The sequence below is a fragment of the Crotalus tigris genome, unplaced genomic scaffold (genome assembly GCF_016545835.1).
Source record: "Crotalus tigris isolate CLP2741 ecotype Arizona unplaced genomic scaffold, ASM1654583v1 scf7180000018432.44079421565:4894166, whole genome shotgun sequence".
Taxonomy (NCBI): domain Eukaryota; kingdom Metazoa; phylum Chordata; class Lepidosauria; order Squamata; family Viperidae; genus Crotalus; species Crotalus tigris.
Window position 1 is genome coordinate 1,427,672 of NW_024096999.1, and position 19,713 is coordinate 1,447,384.

Genomic DNA, 19,713 nt, shown 5'->3' on the forward strand with positions numbered 1-19,713 from the left:
TGAGTGAGTGAGTGAATGAATGAATGATGACAGATTGGATTAGACACGCGGGGAGTGGTCTGCTGAGATTTGATTCTCAGCTCCAGACTTTTCTTCTACACACTTAGTGCCGCTTGGAAGGAAGCCATTTAACACATCAGGGAGCCTGGCTGGATTATCAGATCAACGGATCAATACCATTGACGATACTCCTGTCTAAAAGCATTGGGGCCACCTCGTCAGAAGTGTAAAGAAGCACCAAACATTCGGGACCTCTGCCGATCCATTACCTTTGAACTGTCTGCTTCCAGGGAGACCTACGAGACACCTGGCCTTTTCTGCTTTAGTTCTTCCGCCTAACTAATTTCCAGCTGAGCGCCTGAATCAAACATACCTCTTCAGAGGAAGTTCTGATTTACGGAGAAGGAAGGGGATAAACGGAGAGACAGAAAAAGGACTCAAGACTCATTGAAGCATTGATGGAGGAGAAGGTTCATAGTTCAGGGTTGAAATGAGGAGTCCTTGGTGCTCTCTGAGCTTCGTTGTTTTCTTGCAGACTTCATTCCTTTCACTGAAGCATTAAGTCACAAGGTTTCAGGTCATTTTCTAGCCAACCTGAGACTGTCATCTTGTCCTGTGGCATCTACTGGACTCGTGTAAATCTTAATGACGCACTTAACAGCATGAGACCCAGCGGGATACAAATGGGTTCTTCATGTAACAGCTTGCTCACCGAGATTTGAGTTACCTACAAAGTAACTCTTCTACTCCGTGATATACACCTGGTGCCCCTGAACGGAGTTGATGACAAATTCCAGCTTGCTGGATTTAATGCTCTAAAAAGCAACTCGGGGTTGTCTCGTTCCCATTGAATTTAATTCTGAAAGACAGATGGATTAAGCCTTCTAGGTTCAAAAATAAACAAATAAAACGATTTCAGTATCCATTAGGGAGACCCAAGAAAAGGAGGAAGAATGATTACATTCGAAGCAGAGATGTGCCGTGTCGAATTTGACCATTGTTGCATGGAGTTGCTTTTACTGGCGTTTCTTCATGGAAAGAAGGACAGGTGCAACCTGTTCAGTGAAGAAACATCACTCAAAGCAAATGTAAGACACAGGAAACATGGGTTGGTTAGCATTTTTTTTTCTTTAAAGTGCCTGATTGGAGAAAAGAGCAAACAGAGACTGTGATGATAAATATAGAAGACGCTCTCCTGGATGTGCAAACATCCTACAAATGATCTAAAACAGGCTAAAGAGGATAAAATAGTCTTGAGGGATTCATGACTGGATTCTCGGCAAGCAAGAGAAGCAAAGGGAATTGACAACATTTCCATCTGTCAATTACAAAAGGCCACATTGCTTGCATCTGCATGTTTACTACGCCAACACATTATGACATCTAAGGTTCTTGGGAAGAACTCAATGAGCATGAAGTCCAATACCAGCTAAAGAACTGGCAGCTGTGATTAAAGGACTGGAGACTAAAACATATGAAGAACCGTTGCAGGAACTATATATGGCTAGCCTAGAAAAAAGAAGGACTAGGGGTGACATGATAGCAGTATTCCAGTATCTGAGGGGTTGCCACATAGAAGAAGGGGATCAACCTATTTTCCAAAGCACCAGAAAGCAAGACAAGAAACAATGGATGGAAACTAATCAAGGAGAGAAGCAACCTGGAGTTAAGGAGAAACTTCCTAACAATGAGGACAATTAACCAGTGGAACAGAAGTTGCCTTCAGAAATTGTGGGTGCTCCATCACTGGAGGTTTTTAAGAAGATACTGGATAGCCGTTTGTCCAGAATGGTATAAGGCCTCCTGTTTGTGTAGGGTGTTGGACTAGAACAGGGATAGGGAACTCCCAGAATTCCTGAATCAGCATGGCTGGTTCAGGAATTCCGGGTATTGAAGTCCACAAGTCATAAAAGAACCAAGGTTCCCTACCCCTGTTCTAGTCCAACACCCTACATAGACAGGAGGCCTTCCCTACCCCTGGACTAGAAGATCTCCAAGGGCTCTTCCAACTCCATTATTCTGTTACTAAAATAAATCCAAATAAAATACTAGTTTAAGAAGTGCCAATCCGAAATAATGGTACCGCATATCGTACAAATAGTAGCACAGAAATGGACAGGTTAATTGGTAATTTTTGAGTCTTTGACTGAGAGTAGTAGCATTAAATAGAAATTGCACCCTCTACCTGGAAATTTCTTCATAAGCAGGTATACAAAAATGAAGGATACATTGGGGCTATCCTTAAAAAAAAAATTACACCATCCAGTGAGAACTTTCAAACAATATTCAAGCCAAGCAGGGTGATATGGTGATGACAGCGTTCCAAAAATTAGCAGGCAGAACTGAGATAAAAATGAAATTCAATTGAATTTACACTACATATTAATATTCAACCTACTTAATGCAACTCAGTGACTTTGCATAGCTGTGATTATGTTTCAAGTATAACAATTAAACTAAGTTTTTAATTGCTCTAGGAAAAAAAAGACACTTCCCATTTAGATTCATCAGATCAATTATTTTTTTGGCTTCAGTATAATTAGCAGGGAATATGGATGGGAGTGGCGTTTTCCCGGACAATTAACAAAAGTTTAATATACTGATATAAATATATTGATGCACATGCAGGTATTTCAAATCTGTATGCGGATCTTGACAACTACCTGGATAACTTTGTTCAGTTTTCCTGCATTTTTGGAACTGGTTTGCTTTCTTCCTAGGGCTAAGACGGGTAGGCAACCTTGGCTCTTTTATGACTCGTGTACTTCAACTCCCAGAATTCCTGAGCCAGCCACGCTGAGAGGAAAGGGAGAGGTTTCCAAGCTGAGCCATGCTGGCTCAGGAATTCTGGGACTTGAAGTCCACGAGTCATAAAAGAGCCAAGGTTGCCTACCCCTGGGCTAAGAGAAAGGCCTTGGCCCAAGAACACCCAGCTGGTTTTGTGTCCAAGGCAGGACTAGAATTCACACACACATACACACACACCCAAGTTAACTCCCTTAACCACTGTACCACATATCACACTATACCACATTTCCTATTGCCTCCTGACTCCCAGACAAGTCCCTGTGGCTTTCTGGGTGAGGTTTTTCAGAAGTGGTTTGCCATTCCCTGTGTCCTGGGTTGAGAGAGAGTGACTGGCCCAAGGTCCCCCAGTGGTTTTTGTGCCTAAGGTGAGACTAGAATTTACAGTCTCCTGGTTTTTTAGTCTTTATGCCCAGCTGACCCTTGCCCTGACCCTACTTCATAATTCGTGGCCGTGAATTTAACCCTTTTGTTGGATAAAAAAAATCCAACTGAATCCAACAATTTTGGGAAGTTCCCAAGGTTTTTCAGCTGACATGCGGACCTTGATCTTCTGTTTATGGATATCTGTTCTAATCAACACAAATAATGCAGACTTAATAAGAACCCCAAACACAGCTTTTTAACAGAATAACAGAGTGGGAAGGGACCTTGGAGGCCATCTAGTCCAACCCCCTGCTCAGGCAGGAAACCCTATACCATTTCAGACAAATGGCTGTCCAGTCTCTTCTTAAAAACCTCTCATGAGGGAGCACCCACAACTTCTGGAGGCAAGTTGTTCCACTGATTGATTGTTCTGTCAGGAAATTTCTTCTCAGTTCTAGATTGGTTCTCTCCTTGATTAGTTTCCATCTGTTGCTTCTTGACCTGCCCTCAAGTGCTTTGGAGAATAGGTGGACCTCGTGTTCTTTGTGGCAGCCTCTTAGATATCGGAACACTGCGGACATGTTACCCCATTTTCCTAACATCATCAATCTTGAAATTCTTTAGAATTTAAAGTTCAGTAACTATATACTTTCCCCAGCCTGGTTATAGGTTAGACCAGTGTTTCTCAACCTTGACAATTTTAAGGCATGCGGACTTCAACTCCCAGAATTCCACAGCCAGCAATGTTGGCTGTGGAATTCTGGGAGTTGAAGTCCGCATGCCTTAAAATTGTCAAGGTTGAGAAACAATGGGTTAGACAAACAAAGTTAAGGAGAAGGAGGAGGGACAGAAGCAGAAGAAGTGGAAGAAGAGGAAGGGGAAGGGGAAGGAGGAAGAGGAGAAGAATAACATGATAATACAAAGAAGAGGTTTTACTAATATTGTTATTCTTTTAATTCCCTGACGTATTAGGTTATCATAGATCGTTAAGCGTGAAAAAATAAAGACTGTTTATCCCAATTAGTGAAATAATTTGCTCATAAGAAGATATTCCGGAAAGAAAGATCTACTTTCAAAAATAAAAACAAATAACTCTTTCCCACTGGGATCCTCATCCTTTTGTCTGACAATTCAGGCAACGTTATCTATAATTTTAATTGCTTTGTTGATCTGTGGGCAAATCTCAGTCATCAAAACAATATACAATCGGGTTTACTGGGGTGTCTCTGCTTTTTTTTTTTAAAAAAAAATAATTGTAATAAAGTGCTGGTAGTATCTGGGGAAGGTTACGTTAGGCAAGATTGAATGTCAGTCTCCTCTCCTGGATATCGGTGTATCTGTGCGTCGATGCTTCAAAGTAAACAATTAAACTAAATCCTTCGTTGATCTAGGAAAGAAGAATAAGCAGATCAATTGCTTTTGCTTCAATAACATTAGCAGGGAATGGAATTTGTGGATTTTCAGAAGAATTTAACAAAGCTTTAATGGAGTTAGAGATATTGGAGCACATATTTACATGTGCATCCGCTTTATGTTTCCATCTGTGTTTTCAAAAAGAAGAAGAAGAAGAAGAAGTTGAGTAGAACAAGAGACAAGGGACATAACCAAAGAACAATGATCACAATTTGATTCCCAGGAATGCCCACGTTTTCTAATCTAAAACTTGTTTCTATTTCGACTTGAAGGAAGAGATTCAATGTTAGAGCTATTCGGATTTATCAGATTCATAGAACCTATTGGGTGCAATTGACAAGCCTGTGACAAATTTCTCTCTCTCTCTCTCTCTCTCTCTCTCTCTCTCTCTCTTTCTCTCTCTCGGAAACTCTGAACCAGGAAAGAGGTTCATTTTTTATGGAAATTGAAGGTAAACCTCAAAGAGAAGCTAAACCCATCTTAAGCCTGCTTGAACTTCGCTAGCATGTGATGATAGTCTGCCATCAACTCTGGGGAGGTGGATGGGAGCGGAAATTCTCTGGGAAAACGAAAGTCATGCTGTATCTCCCTGAGATGCTGCCTCAAGGTCACCTGGTTGGGGGGAAAAAAGGCAGCTGCATACCAACCTACACTTGGAGTGACCATTCTGAAAACATCTTGCTTGAACCTGTTTGGTCATTGGGGGATGGGGTCAGCGCTGGGAAGCTGTTGAGGGAGGGAAAAGTTTAACTCAAGAGATTTTGGCGTGCGATTCTCAGTTGTGGCTATGCATTACTGCAGTACACTTGACTTCTAATAAAATTATACCTTACTCAGCCAATGGAGCCAAGGATTATTTCTATTTAGAGCAGTGGTTCTCAACCTGTTGGTCGGGACCCCATTTGGGGTCGAATGACCATTTCACGGGGGTCGCCAAACAATGCAGTCCGCCATTTTTTCTCCCTTTTCCTTAGCTGTGCTACTCCCTTTTATTCTATTGGCTTTTGAAAGCCAATCGAATAGACTCTCTTGAATAGAGTCTAATTCTATTGGCTTTCAAAAGCCAATAGGAATTGTCCAGGCTGTCTCTGCCCTGCTGAGCCCGCCAAAAGTCCCATTCTGCAAACGGTGCTGCACCAGTTGAGTAGTCCTCGACTTACGACCGGTTGAGTAGTCCTCGACTTACGACCGGTTGGGGTCGCGGCATTAAAAAGGTTGAGAACCACTGATTTAGAGAATTAAGAGTGGCAAGTCTAAGAAGGCCTACGTTCATACATCGCTTGAACTAGATAGGGGTTCTCTTATAGAAGCAAAATACATCTTTCTCCCTTAGCCAGGAACACAGGCTTCTGTAAATAAAATAAAGGGGAGAGAAGATTTGTACTTGGTCATCAGAACTAGATTATGGCTTCTTTAGTGCAAAGCCGTCAACAGTAGCGAACGCTTCTTTAAAACCACAGGTCTGGACATCTAGAATTACTTACAGTTCAGAACTGCTAATCATAAGAGCAAACTGTATCTGTTTCTCTCTACTAAAGGCCAAGCACATGATCTGGTGCAGTTAATCAATAAGATAATGGAATGAATCAATAGCAAAGATTTTTAAAAGGTCTTAATTAAAGAAACACTTGCAAATACAAACGACGTCTTCAATCTATTGATGGGAGCAGGGTGAGGGGTTAAACACAAACAACCCCCCCCCCAATCAACTTTATTTTGCCCACTGAAGAATCCAATAGTTTGGGCGACGGCTTCAGTTTTCCGGCTAATTAGGGTTGTCGCAAGATGGAGAAAGGCATCAGTTCTCTGGTGGCATTCCAAAAAATTTGTTGATTTTTAAGAAAGATATCACAGTGGGGAGAAGAAGGAAGACCCCATCTGCATTTTCTATTTGCTGTTTTCTTGGGCAGATTGCTCAGACACCTGACTACCAGATCAAATTAGCTGAACAAGCTTTATTTGGCGTGGAGATGCAGATTTGGAATAATTAAGGAACACCTAAATTAATGGATCCCATTAATGCCAAGGAAGCCTCCAGCGGGTCTTCGAAGCAACCGTTAAGTCGATATTTTTGATTCTCCCCCTGGTTATGCACTAGACACTGTTTTAAAGAGACATCAATCTGTGATGTCAGCATTTATCTAATGAACCTTCAAAAATCAATGTCCAAAATGGTCCATTACAGGAACACACCGTTCTTGTCTATTTTCCTAGAAAGACTGGGCAAGTTAAGTTCACCATGACAATAACATGCTGGAAAATCTTGAAAGCACCACACAATTGCCCTAGACAACCCAGATGAATTCTCGCTTTAGAAAAGCTGTCCAGTGATCTTCAAAAGGATTGGCAATACAGGAATCTGTTCAAATAGCAAAGTGAGTTTTGGATCCCACAAATCACTACTGAAATAAGAAATAATGCATACCGCCTTTCACACACAATTATAAACTTCAAATTCTATCACATTTCCAATTCTATCATACAGCCACTAAAAGCAGAATTCCAGATACAAGAATCCTTAGATATATACCACTACTACATTTGTGTCAGGAGCACCAAAGTGCTTCCAGGTTGAAAGGATTGAATGGTGACATCACATTGCCTGGAGGATGCCCAGTTGGGAGTTCCTTTCATGTCCCAGTTAAGCTGCCCATTGAAGTGGTCTACTTCAATCTACTTATGGTCAGCCACTTTCGAACTGCTGGGTCAGCAAGAGCTGGAGTGAGTGACAGGAGCTCACATCATCCCGTGGTAGCAGCTGGGTCTTGAACGCGAGCCTGCTGGTCATCAGCTCAGCGTCCTAATCTTGTAAACCACCATGCTCATCCTCAGATAGATAATTTCCAAGGTTCTTTAACAGCACTGTAAGGAATTTAAAAGACCTGGGAAAACACCATTTACTAAGACTTCAGCTGTCCGCGAAATTAGTGCAGTATTTAAGACATCAGAAGAAGAAACTCAACAGCGCAGATTAGAAGATGAAACTAACGTTAGCAGTGAGGAAATTTTGCATGCTAATACACACACAATGAATTTGTAAGGGCCTTTTATGCTCTCATTAGCTTGCCTTCTTTTCTTTCATTTGCTCCTTCGCTACTCAGCTAAATAGCTTAGAGACACCTAAGAATGGATGTAACGCACAGAACAAATATGACACTCCTAATGAGAATATGATTTAAATCACACCTGCCCCAAAGAATAGGACTGCCTTGTCAGAAGGGGAAGATTAAAAATTGCAGGGAATCAAGATCTTCTGAATTATTCTATGTTTTCCTTATCACTAGCATAGAGTTTGTTTCTTGACAGCGTTTCGGCAATACATCTGACAGTTGCACTCTCTCACTCTCCCTCCCTCCCTCCCTCTCTTTTTTCTTTTTCTGCCTCTTTTGTTCTGGGCTATTCAGTGGGGAAGCCCACTTAGCTTCCAAGCCAGAAGACAGTTTCTGAGCTTTCCTTCATTTTATTTCTTGTTAACATTTACACTCAGCTCAACCTCACTCTTCTGTCCACGAGATTACTTGAAACTGATGTTTCTGACACAGTGTCAGACCGGAAGAAAACGGTTGAGCTTGCTTTGGTAATAAACTGGCCTATATGATTGTCATAAAGCTAACATTCGACTTGCTCATGACTAGAGGTGACAGGTAGGCTCAAACAGATGGGCTGTCTTGTAGACTCTCTCTCTCTCCCTGTGTGTGCGTATGAACTCTCTCCTCTCTTGTTTTTTATTTCTTCAGTCCAAAGTTTACACCCGGGTTGCCGGCATAGTTAGGCATGCTTTAGACAGTTTGGAGAAGTGAGGGCTTGGTGAATTAGCTGGGGTATTGTGCTTGTTGACTTAACAGGGTTAGTTATTTACAAAAAAGCCACTTGTTATTAGTGAAATTCACTGTATTCGTACACTTTGAAACATTTCCATGACATTTAGAACACATAACTAATCTTGAGCAGAAAGCAGATGGAGAATGCCAGGAGTCAAATTTTGCCTGAACTGAAAATGTTCTAAGGCCCAGGTCTTTGAACTAGGATTTTCAGATATGATGTCCACAAATTGTTTCCTTCCATAGTGGAGTTGAATAGAATCAGGGATAGATAGATAGATAGATAGATAGATAGATAGATAGATAGATAGATAGATAGATAGATAGATAGATAGATAGATATGCATAAACCAAAATAATTTGCTTCAGTTCTTTGGTGGGACAAATGAGAGCTATCCAAGGTCCTGTAATTCCAGCCTACCCATGCCTGGGAGTGATTGATTCACCTTTCAAAGTCTCATATTTATAATCAGATCTGGAATTCACTGTAAGTATTGTCTTGTATCAGTTTGAACTCCGGATGAAATATCTAGTTAGTAATAACACCAGATTTTAATGGACAGCTCAGCCATATACAGTATGTATGTATGTATGTATGTATGTATGTATGTGTGTGTGTGTGTGTGTGTGTATGTATGTATGTATGTGTAAAACATATAAGGAACGGATATGGATATGTCTAGTTTAATGAAGAGAAGGATGAGGGGTGACATGATAGCAGTCTTCCAATATTTCTGAGGCTGCCCCAAAGAAGAGGCAGTCAAGCTATTCTCCAAAGCACCTGAAGGCAGGACAAGAAGCAATGGATGGAAACTAATCAAGGAGAGAAGCAACCTGGAACTAAGGAGAAACTTCCTGACAGTGAGAACAATTAATCAGTGGAACAACCTGCCTCCAGAAGCGGTGAATGCTCCAACACTGGAAGTTTTTAAGAAGAGACTGGACAGCCATTTGTCTGAAATGGTATAGGGTTTCCTGCCTGAGCAGAGGGTTGGACTAGATGATCTCCAAGATCCCTTCCAACTTTATTATTATTAATATTAATTATTATTATTATATTATTTGTATGTATACACACACACACACACACACAAATATATACAAAATAGGTAGTCTTTGACTTACAACAGTTTATTTAATAATTATTGAAAATTATAATGGCACTGAAAAAAACCTTTCAGGTATCCCCATGGTCGTGTGATCAAAATTCGGATACTTGGCAACTGGCATGTATTTATGATGGCTGCCGGGTGATGTGATCACTTTTTGTGACCTTCAGACAAGCAAACAACAAGCATGTTACTTACTTAACAACTTGAATGGCAGGGCTTCACTTAACACCTGTGGCAAGAAAGGTCACAAAGTGGGGCAAAATTCATTTGACACAGACATTTTGGCCTCAGTTGTGGTTGTGAGTCAAGGACTATCTGTATGTACATATATGTATATGTATGTGCATATGTACGTTTATGTGTATGTATACATATACATATATGTATCCTTAATCATTCTATGTATGTGTGTATATATGTATGTATGTATATGTATATGTTTGTATGTGTATGTACAGTAGTGGCCAAAATTATGGAAACCTTTTGGGAAAAGTGTATTTTTGAGCTTTGATGGCTAATAACACCACTTTTGGGGGGAATAGTACCATAAAATTATATATCAATGGAAAGATAATTTAATCAATGTAATGGAACAAAGTTTGTTCAATTATCTGTACTGTATTCTATGAAACGTTATAGCCAAATAACGGGAAAAAGGAAGCACAACTTGCTTAGGTTGATCTCAGGTAGCTTTCCTTCATCTGATTGTAGCCAATGAGCATGAGCATTTAGAGAGCCAATCAGGTGCCATCTTGTTTTGGCAATGAGCCAATCAGATCACCGTAGGAGTCAGTTATTGATGTCACAGATTGAAGCTGAGAGGAGGACATTTGTCAGTGTGTTACGTGATCGCGATAAACTGGGTTGGGGTTTTTTTGTGTTCTTTCATTTAGTGAGCTTGTAAAATGTAATAAAATTAAAGTAATGGTGCAAAGAGTTGACTGGTCACCCAGAAAGCGATGCAAAATAGTATTATTAAGTGAACAAGGCTACGGTTATAAAGAAATTAGAAGAAAAATGGGTGGAAACTTAACCAAAGGTGGCATTTCTACTGTACACTTTTCCCAAAAGGTTTCCACAATTTTGGCCACTACTGTATATGTTTACTTATATGCATACACCCACACCCACACCCACTTTCTGGTCTCCACCTTTTTACTGTGAAATGTATACTATCCCACAGATATTTCTTCTTCCTGATACCTGTTTTTTTCTCCTAAAAATAGAGAAGGAGGTAGTGCCAGAAGTGGGATCTTGCCCCATCTGGAGGGTGATGCCCTTGTGGGTTCTAACCCCCAGCTGAAGGCCAGCTTCACAGATCCAGGACCTGGGCTGCCAAGTGTGTAATGAATATACTGCACAATCGATAGGAAGAGAGATGAGGAACATCTGAATATTCGGTTGAGATTGGCCGAGGGCAGAGAAGCTACCAGTAGACATACATCAATAGCTGTAAAGACGACGCCTACAGCTTTTGTTCAGAAGGAATCTGAGTGTGCATCAATAGAACAATTTGTACGGTGAGCAATAATAATGATGAAAATCAATGCCGTTAAAAAAAATAAAATAAAAGCTCAACAATTTAGAGAGGCAGACCCGGAATTAGAACCAGGTTCCCAAGGGATTTCAATCCTTCTCCAAAGAATGAATGGACATTTTCTCAAAATCCTGATTGACTTTCAAGAAGAGTGCAAATGGTTACAAATAACATGGAACCAAAAGAAAATTGTCTTTTTCAACTGCCATTATTCTTCTTATCAAAATTGAGGAAGAAGCTGCATTTGGCAAGATGGATTGTGTGTCTCCTCTAGGCTTACAATAAATATGGAGATAAATTTGTTCAAGTCACATTTTAATGTGAATGTTTTTAGTTTCCCATTTTTGAATCACTGCGACTAAATATTTGAGGTGCTTTGTTCAGGAATCCATCCATCCATCCATTCACCCTTCCTTCCTTCCTTCCTTCCTTCCTTCCTTCCTTCCTTCCTTCCTTCCTTCCTTCCTTCCTTCCTTCCCTCCCTCCCCTTCCTCCCTCCCTCCCTCCCTCCCTCCCTCCCTCTCTTTCATCTTCATCTCAATCCCTTCCAGTTTTCCATTTTTACACTCGAGACTCTGTCAGCATCCTGTAGCTTGTTGGTTTGTTATCTTCTTTACAGATTTTTCCCCCCCAAAAAAGTATTTAAAGACTGGGTTTCCTCCCCACAGCTTGAGATCTCTGCAATTACCATATTTGTTTTTTGTTTTTTGTTTTTTTCAAAATGTACTCTGGTCCAAAGTTTTGGATATGACTCACCCTCCCTGCTTGATTGACAGGGCAATGGAAATGATCAACGCAGACTGCAAATAAGAACGTATCGTGGTGCAGAGAGACTGGCTGCTGAACTTGAATAAATCATAATAAAAATGCAAGTGAGGCGTTGCCTGTGGGATTTGATTCTGGGTCCCCTGACCCTCCTTGAAACAAAAGTGAAGGAGCTGCTTAGCTTCTCAAATACGTGAAGTTAACACCCCTTGTTTGCATTTCATGGAAAGTACACTTGAAAGTAAATAAGGAGCTGGGGGTGAATTATTTAGCATACAAATAAATGAGAAAATCAGACTAAGTAGACACTTCCAGCTAAGTTCAACTGAAATATTCATCTGTAAATAACTCTTCAATCTGCTGCTTGCACGTATAAATACTACACGGAACATTAGCCTCAACTAGCTTTTAGCGATATTCAGGCTCAGCGGAGAGCAATTTTTATGTCTACCAGCATCTGTGGATTGTGATACGCACCGAGTCTTAATATAACCGACATAAAATTTATGGGAAGACTCAGGACCCTAGGAACACACCGTCAGACAGCTGGTGGCTGATGCGTAGCACATGCGGATTTTTATATGCGCAGCGTAAACTAACCTTTGCAATAAAGATTTAGCAGGTTTATTAGTTTAGGAAATCGCTATAATTAAGGATAATTCATAATGGGCGCTTATCCACTCCACGGCAATCGCCAGCTTCATTTGGGCTCCATTTCTTGGAGCCATAAATAAAAGTGCGACTTCACAGATGCGGCATTCAACCTGTTCAGGTTGCTTGGGCTTCGCTTCTGCTCTCATCAAAAGAATTAGGAGGTGAGCCAATAAAACGCAATGCGCCTGAAACAAATTAGCCAAGAAAACACCCGAAGTAGAAGTTTGGAAAACTCCACTTTGGAAAGGGTCACCTTCTCAAGACAGAAGATGCCCAAGCAACCTCAGGACTTGGTGGGGGGGGGGAGGCTTCCTCTAGCTTTTCCAGTTTGGAGATGTGATGTGGCTGGCCTTTAGCATTTATTTGAAGAAAGGAGAAAGGAGGAATATGATTCTGTAGAAGAGTAGGCAGAGACAGGAGGTGGAGTTAAATGTGTCATCAACCTAGAATTGTTCTGTTGCCACAAACTGTCTAAATGCAACCACTCTTGAATTCCGTTGACCCTTATCTGGTGCCAATTTAGTACTGAACTTTAATTGACTAGATTCTGGTGTATAGGCTCGAGCAATAAATCTTCTGAACTGCAACTTAGCGTATGGTCCTGATTCCTCACGCCTGACAGATTCCGACCTTGACGCTCTGTTCCTATTTTTCATAGTGCTATCCATTGAAAGCTGACCTTCGTGAGTATGTCATTTTCCAAGTTCTCCGGTACAAACGGAATTCCTTGAATGGACACGTCTGTAAGACAAGAGAAGTTGTCTTACCTTCCCCCTTAACCTGAAAGCCCAGGACATTTCCATATTTTGCAGCCAAGCCAAACCAACTTCAGGAACCGAAGCTGCTGGGTGAATTAATAAAATACTTGCTGGAGACATTATCTATATATAAAGTATCTTCATGGGAAGTACTGGATGGATTTCTTTAAAAAAAAAACAAATCATTTGAACTTTGTATAATGACAGAATTTTAAAAAATGATAGAAAGGGACAAAAAGGAGGATTATTTATTTATTTATTTGCTTGCTTGCTTGGCGTGTCAGAAAGTCGCAAAAGGGCACATGACCCCGGGACACTGTGACCGTCATAAATATGAGTCAGTTTGCCAAGCGTCTGAATTTTGATCACGTGACCTGGGGGATGCTGCAACGGTCGTAAATGTGAAAAACGGTTGGAAGTCACTTTTTTCAGCGCTGTAGTAACTTCCGACCGTCACTAAATGAACTGTTGTAAATTGGGGACTACCTTAGCTTGTAGGTTCCTAAATCTAAAAAAGATTCATAGTAAAAGTGCCCAGAAAAAAGATTGGGTGGAGAGCTTTTCCAAGGTGTTTTTGGCAGAAGAAGTCAGCTGGGGGCATGGTATTCAGCCCCCACCCCATTCCCAAGTCAGCCTCAAACAATTATCGGGAAAACCCAATTCTCCTATCGAAACAAATTTCCCAGACTAGTCAAACTGGAAGGAGAGACATTAGATCACTGGGTACAAATCCCTTCTCATCAATCACTTGGACTGTACAGCTGTGTTAGCAACTGGTTTTCATTTACAGTTAAATAATGTACTTATTAAGACTAAACAAAATATCAAAGATGATGTAAGCTTCCAAGTGCTTCAGAAGTCTTGGTCAGCTGGGATTATTATTCTTTTTTTTTTTTAAAGCAAGATATGAAAGCAGACTTGGGAAGTTTAGCAAGAAACTTAAGACTAGATACTTGAGACATGAACAAAGTCAATCTGGGCAGGCTGTAGACAAAATGCATGTTGGTTTTATATGTCCCTGGCATTTAGTTACAAAACAATGGTGTGCCTTTCCATTTCTAGAAAAGCAAACGAAAAATCATATTAATCCTAACTGAAACTCATATATCAGCTATAATAAAGATGGGCAAATCCCTTCCGTTTGATCTTGACATGTGACTTATCAAACAATCCATCCTCAATCAAGTCTGTCCTGTTTCAACCAGGACTCTCATTTTCATTTTAAAAACCTAGAAAACTGCATTAAAATTTGCGTGTTAAGTATTTGCCCCTCTAAAAGATGCATTGGTAAAAATTCTACTAAGAATGAAAACACGGTCTCTCTCTCTCTCTTTTTTTTTTAGTAATAATTCAGCCAAGAATGTCTTCAAAATATTTGAAAATCCTGCATCCTACTCAGCAATCAAGTTCCGAATGCAAATTATTCTTGAAGGCACAGAAAGATCAGTTCAAGCTAGAAATAAACATCCCAAAATTCTTGAGAATCTTTTACGGAATGGCTGTTCTTGCTGTTGATGTCAGCTAATTCTTGGGGGGTGGAGATAGCATTAGAAATTAATTCAAAGATGACGTACAGTCGCAGAGTTCCAGTTCACCTACCACCGATCTATAACATCTGGAACTCAAGACAAACGCCTTTGTGGATTTACAGAAGCTGTATAATTTCAGATGTATAATTTTGTTAAACCATTTAAAAGACAACTTATATTTCTCCAACCCTAATATTCCCTATTGCTAAATGGCTTTTTTTAAAAAAGGATATGAAATGACAACATTGAATGGGCTAAATTTCTGAGCTCATTCCTAAATCCCATGGCGGATGAAACTTAAAAATATTTTCTGAGTTCATCAGTTAGATATTGGCATCTGGAGTTATAATGCTCTGTTGTTTTCCTTCCCTTTCTGTGTGTTTGTGTGTGTGTGTGTGTGTGTGTGTGTGTGTGTGTGTCATCTGTTTCCATTAGATTTGCAGATGGGGACCTCTATTGGACTAAAGAAAATGCCTCAAAATCATCCAGAATAGAAACACAGAGAGAAAGCAGAGAGGATTTTTAGCGATGGCCACAGTGAAGCTTGACAGAAGTTGACAGAGCTTCACCTGCTCTAACAACACTAGAATTTGAGGTCACCAAGAGAAGATGGAGAAGCAGCTGTTCCAGGAAGGACTTTTCAAATTTTTACAATGAGTCTGTCTCTTCCTCCATTTTGCAGCCATCACAACTACTGTGTATCAGTGGCATACAGTAGTGGCCAAAATTGTGGAAACCTTTTGGGAAAAGTAGAAATGCCACCGTTGGTTAAGTTTTCACCCATTTTTCTTCTAATTTCTTTATAACCGTAGCCTTGTTCACTTAATAATTCTATTTTACATCGCTTTTTGGGCAACCGGTCAACTCTTTGCACCATGACTTTAATTTTATTACGTTTTACAAGCTCACTAAATGAAAGAACACAAAAAACCCACAACTTGATAGCGATCATATACAATAACACACTGACAAATGTCCTCCTCTCAGCTTCAATCCATGAAATCAATCACTGAATCCTACAGTGATCTGATTGGCTCATTGCCAAAACAAGATGGCACCTGATTGGCTCTCTAAATGTTCATGCTCATTGGCTACAATCAGAGGAAGGAAAGCTACCTGAGATCAACCTAAGCAAGTTGTGCTTCCTTTTTCCCGTTATTTGGCTATAACGTTTCACAGAATACAGTACAGATAATTGAACAAACTTAGTTGCATTACATTCTTGATTAAATTATCTTTCCATTGATGTATAATTTTACGGTACTGCTCCCCCCAAAAAGTGGTGTCATTAGCCATCAACCCTCAAAAATACACTTTTCCCAAAAGGTTTCCACAATTCTGGCCACTACTGTATGGTCATATCTTCAGTGTAATTTCAGTATACATGCAATTAAATGGTATGCAGTATATTTTAACAGCCTAATCCTTTTTTCTTAAATTATTTCTTTTTTAAAGGTAGGGGGAGAAGCTGTTTATTGGGGCAAACAGTCTTAGGTTGAGTGGAGCCCCCATAGTCAGCGAAAGTACAGGGCGTCCTTGACTTATGACCATTATTGAGCCCCAAATTCCTGTTGCTAAGTGAGGCGTTTGTTAAGTGAGTTTTGCCCCGTTTTATAAAATTTCTGGCTGGGGTTGTTAAGAAAATCACTGCAGCGGTTAAAGTAGCTAACACGGTTGTTAAGTGAATCTGACTTTCCCATTGACCTAGCTTCTCAGGTCGCAAAAGGGGATCATGTGACTCCAGGCTATTGCAGTTGTCATATATGTGAGTCAATTGTCAGGCATCTGGATTTCAATCACATCACCGTGGCGATGCTGCAACGATCGTTAAGTGTGAAAAATGGTCCTAAGTCACTTTTTTCAATACCGTTGTAACTTTGAACAGTCACTAAATGAACTGTCATAAGTCGGGGACTATCTGTATGTCTTTATATGCTAGAAGCAAATGTGATTGGACAAGTGGTACCAACCGCCGCTTTGATGTTGAAGTTAAATGAGGAGCCATTTCCCTTTTCATTCTTGGGGCGTTTCAGAATCAATGTTTGAATTTACTTTATCGCTGAGAGGCTTCGTCCGTTACTGGATTTTGATTCTGTACAACTTTTGTGGAACGTGGGAAAGAAATTATGGAGGGAACTTTGTTGATTCTTCAGCAGGAGAACAAAAGAGAACAGAATGGGACGTTTGATGTTGGGAAAAAAAGACTGTGGTAGACAGTCGTCTGGATGCCCAGAAGGGAGGGGCCACATTCCTGAGAACCAAGAGGCAGCAAAGCTTAGATAGTTTGGCTGGGAGGAAGAGATAAAGAAGGCTCCTCCCTAGCGATTCTCAGGGAATATCTGTTGTGCTGCAAATAATTGCTTTAGTTTGGCAAGATTTTTGTCTGCAGGTGAGGAACAATAAAGAAAATTGCTCAGAAGTAACTGCATAATAGTCTTGCGTTTTGGACCCGGACAAGAAGTCAGCAAAAGGCAGACTGAATTCAAAATGGACTCAGTTAGGCTAGGGATTGTGGAGAATAAAAGAATGCAGAGAAAGCATTTGAATTAATCTCTTGGAGCATGTCTGTGTAGTTCAAGAAGCAACGGATGGAAATTAATCAAGGAGAGAAGCAACCTAGAACTAAGGAGAAACTTCCTGACAGTTAGAACAATTAACCAGTGGAACAACCTGCCTCCAGAAGTGGTGAATGCTCCAACACTGGAAGTTTTTAAGAAGAGATTGGACAGCCATTTGTCCGAAATGGTATAGGGTTTCCTGCCTGAGCAGGGGGTTGGAGTAGATGACCTCCAAGATCCCTTCCAACTTTATTATTATTATTATGGATCATCGCACAGTCAGCCAGATGTTCAGACTGGATTTGGCATTTTGTCTACCTATCCTTACCCAGGACCTGGGATAGGCAGATGTGGATGTTTGATGGTATTACAGATATCGTCGCAGGATGGAAGCAGTTCCTAATAAGGCCTCCTTTTGCAATTGACTAATAGCGAATTTGTCAATGCCAATGGTGTTCAAGTGGTGCTCCAGTTGTTTTGGGATTGCACCCAAGGAGCCTATGACTATTGGTACTACCCTTGCTTGCTTTTGCCACAGTCTTTCTATTTCTATTTGTAGGTCTTTGTATTTTGTTATCTTCTCCAGTTCTTTCTCGTCTGTTCTGCTGTCTCCAGGCACTGCCACGTCCACTATCCAGATTTTTTTGTCTTTCTTATCGACAATTGTTAAGTCTGGGGTGTTATGTTGCAGGTGCTTGTTGTTGTTGTTGTTATTATTATTATTATAGTTGACCATCGGCTTGGAATGCCAATGAAGCTCCATTGAAAGACCATATTCTCTTCCATGCTGTTCATCTGACCTAGATAAGAACTCATTCTAAACGATTTATAAAGGAATGGAAATAAATCCAGGAGCCCCATCCTGCAGGCTTTCTCGACCTTCTGGGTAGTTTTGTGTATATTTATCCCTAATCCGAATCTAAAAATCCAAGGAGAAATTCCATCTTAATCTCCTCAAAAAATCATTTAACTGAAACCTGCAGCCTACTAGAGAGGTGACTATAACATGAAATGGGAATACGTCTCTATACTCCTTTGGTCATCTTCTCCCTTGGGTATTTATACAAATTCTAGATGTTCCTCTGGTGGACAACCTAATTAAATTCCTTCTCCATCTCCCTGAAGGAAAGGGTTATAAACAAAATTGGACCTGTTTTGGCACAGCAGGGCTCTAGTGAAGCAGATTCAATCATCATCATCATCATCATCATCATCATCATCATCATCATCATACTCCAAACTCAATGGAGGAAATACCATAAAGGCAATCAACACCTGGGCAATTCCAGTCATTAGATACACAGCTGGAATAGTGGATTGGACTCAAGCAGAACTAAAAGCAATGGATAGGAAGACCAGAAAAATAATGACAATGAATCATGCCCTTCATCCACGCAGTGACATTAACAGACTTTATCTACCAAGGCAAATAGGTGGGCGTGGAATGCTGCAAATACATCAGATGGTTGAAGAAGAAAAAATGGCTTTAGAAGACTATCTGACGTACAATGATGAAGATGCACTGAAATTAGTATATCAGGAAGACTTACTGACTACTGGAGAGACCAAACTGGCCTACAAGAAAGACCAAATGAAGAACAGAATAGAGGCATGGGAAGACAAAGCACTACATGGCCAATACGTTAAAAAAATAGCTAGGAAAACAGATAATAACAAGACCTGGCAATGGCTAAGAGCAGAAAAATTGAAGAAAGAGACCAAGGGACTAATTCTGGCTGCACAAGACCAAGCCTTAAGGACAAATGCATATAAAGTCAAAATTGAGAAGACAGCAACAGACAGTAAGTGCTGCCTATGCAAAGACGCTGAAGAAACTGTAGACCACCTGGTAAGCTGTTGCAAGAAGATCGCACAGACTGACTACAAGCAGCGGCATGATAAAGTAGCAACAATGGTGCATTGGAAGATCTGCAAGAAATATCATTTGCCTGTAAGCAAAAACTGGTGGGATCATAAAATAGAGAAAGTCATAGAAAATGATAAAATTAAACTGCTCTGGGACTTCAGAATTCAAACAGACAAGCACCTGCAACATAACACCCCAGACTTAACAATTGTCGATAAGAAAGACAAAAAAGTCTGGATAGTGGACGTGGCAGTGCCTGGAGACAGCAGAATAGACGAGAAAGAACTGGAGAAGATAACAAAATACAAAGACCTACAAATAGAAATAGAAAGACTGTGGCAAAAACAAGCAAGGGTAGTACCAATAGTAATAGGCTCCTTGGGTGCAATCCCAAAACAACTGGAGCACCACTTGAACACCATTGGCATTGACAAATTCGCCTATTAGTCAATTGCAAAAGGAGGCCTTACCAGGAACTGCTTCCATCCTGCGACAATATCTGTAATACCATCAAACATCCACATCTGC

The 19,713-nt window shown here is 40.4% G+C and overlaps 1 protein-coding gene across 5 annotated transcripts in view; it reads right to left on the reverse strand.

Moving 5' to 3' along the window:
* FTO (FTO alpha-ketoglutarate dependent dioxygenase) overlaps positions 1-19,713 on the reverse strand; it is a 211,034-nt gene that overhangs the window by 37,437 nt on the left and 153,884 nt on the right. The gene's annotated exons all lie outside the window — the stretch shown is intronic.